This window comes from Dunckerocampus dactyliophorus, chromosome 4 (assembly GCF_027744805.1).
Source record: "Dunckerocampus dactyliophorus isolate RoL2022-P2 chromosome 4, RoL_Ddac_1.1, whole genome shotgun sequence".
NCBI classification, from domain to species: Eukaryota; Metazoa; Chordata; class Actinopteri; order Syngnathiformes; family Syngnathidae; genus Dunckerocampus; species Dunckerocampus dactyliophorus.
This window is the reverse complement of record NC_072822.1, coordinates 31237787-31239904: the sequence shown is the minus strand read 5'-3', so window position 1 is coordinate 31239904 and position 2118 is coordinate 31237787. Positions and strand designations below refer to the sequence as shown.

At 44.0% G+C, this 2118-nt stretch overlaps 1 long non-coding RNA gene across 1 annotated transcript; it reads left to right on the top strand.

The window, feature by feature from the left end:
* Nucleotides 1-1313: 1313 nt before the first annotated feature.
* LOC129179243 (uncharacterized) lies at nt 1314-1830 on the top strand. Its single transcript, XR_008569929.1, has 3 exons — nt 1314-1430; nt 1507-1532; nt 1807-1830. It is a non-coding gene; the product is annotated as an uncharacterized LOC129179243 (long non-coding RNA).
* The last annotated feature ends 288 nt before the right edge of the window (nt 1831-2118 follow it).

Here is a 2118-nt window from a genome sequence, read left to right as displayed (position 1 = left end):
TCTCTGGTGACACTGCTCAGTTGCCTGTGGTAGTTTGTTCTTTGTCCATTTATGTGTTATGTTGTTGCTAATTTCTCCTCTGTTGGCTTGTTCAGATTCTGTCACCTCCTAAGCTGGGCGGAGCTACTGGATCCCTGCAGCTGTTTCCAATGAGTATCCTTTTTATTCTCCTCACCTGCAAGAGAAATTTAGAGAAACTAAATGACAAAATGTGATGACGTCATATAAATTTAATCATTAAAAATAATCGTCAGAAACTAACTGTCAAAATATGATTGATGACTTGACACATCAGATGACATCATTTTAAACTGTGAGTAGAGAGGTCTTAGAGGGCTGCGGAAGGGGAGGGGGTGTGGGCGAGATTCTTGGGGGCTGATGTGTGTGTGTGTGTGTGTGTGTGTGTGACTCTTGAGTGTGTGGGTGTGTGCGGTATATATTATGAATAAGGTGGGCCTCGACTTCCCACGGGAGAAGACAATGTGCTTGTGGTTTTAAAAAACATATCTGATGGGGGTGTTTTTTAGCTAACTATAATCATTAGCGGGGGCCTCATGGTTCCCGTGTCAATAGCAGGGGCCCATGGTTCACATGAGATCATTTTAATAGTCGCGCCATTTTTGTGGGAGACACCTCTCACTGGCTGTGGAGGGAAGGGGAGGGGGTATGTGGGGGCATTCTGGGTTTAGTGTATGGAGTCTCTCAAGCAGAAAGAATGGTGGGGGTCTCATGTTTCCTGGGGAACAGGATCTGCTTGGGGCGATGAAGAAACATATCTGATGGGGGGTGTTTTTTAGCTAACTATGATCATTAGGTTGGGCCCCGTGGTTCACATGAGATCATTTTAATACTCGCGCCATTTTTGTAGTAGATGGGGATTTCCTGGGCGTGATCTGTGGGGGTCTCTCAAGCAAAAAGAAAGAATGGTGGGGTGCTGTCTCGGGTGTGTGAAATATATAATATCAATAGGGTGTCTCGTTTTCCCACGGGAGAAGACAATGTGCTTGTGGTTTTAAAAAACATATCTGATGGGGGGTGTTTTTTAGGAAACTATAATCAATAGCGGGGGCCTCATGGCTCCCGTGTCAATAGCAGGGGCCCATGGTTCACATGAGATCATTTTAATACCATTTTTATAGTAGATGGGGGTTTCTTTGGACTGATCCGTAGGGGTCTTTTTTAGCTAACTCTAATCAATACTAGGGGCCTCATGGTTTGTATAAAAAAAGACAATGTGATTGAGGCTTTAAAAAACATATCTGGCACTTAAACATTCCTCCCCTATTGTATAAAATGTTGTAAAAGGCAAGTGTCGACGGTAGGTTTCCAGATCACTCGCAAAAATCAGCGAACAACGTCAAGACAGAGAGTTTGAACACAGAGCCTGGAGACGACTACAAGACATCGGACATTGACATGGGCTGTTGCATGTGCGTAAGTTTCATATTGTATATAATTTATCTAGGGTGTTTAGCCTGAAAGGTAAAAAATTTTTTCTACTTACAGGAGAGCTGCATCTTCACCAATTGAAGGTACGTTTTCAAATCATGTAGCTGAAAGAAATTTCTTTTAGAGGTTTATGTTTCTCAGGGTGCGTGTGTGTGCGTGCGTGCCTGTGTGCGTGCGTGTCTGTGTGCGTGCGTGCCTGTGTGCGTGTGTGTGTGTGTGTGTGTGTGTGTGTGCGCATGTCTCTCTACCTCTGAGAGAGAGAGAGAGAGAGAGAGAGAGAGAGAGAGAGAGCAAGGATGTTGATTATATAATATATATTGGGGAAAATAAAATAAATTGAGTATGTTTGATTTCCAGTGATCGATCTGACTTCACCGCCACCAGTTGCCCTAGTGTCACCGGTCCAAAACCCAATGCAGGGATTTAATGTGGACTTTATAACGCCTCAAAACTAGGCACAAGGTAAACAATCGTGTGTAGGTTTAGTTTAATACAGGATGATGTCGGGAATTAGCTCTTTATGTTTTGTGTAAATGCTGATGACTAACAAGATCCTCTCTGACACAGGATTTGCAGAGGGCGATCGCTCTACGATAGACGGGGGAGTTTGGGGATAGACTTCGGGATTCGTGGAAAACACTTTAACACCGCCGGTCTAAAACCCACTGC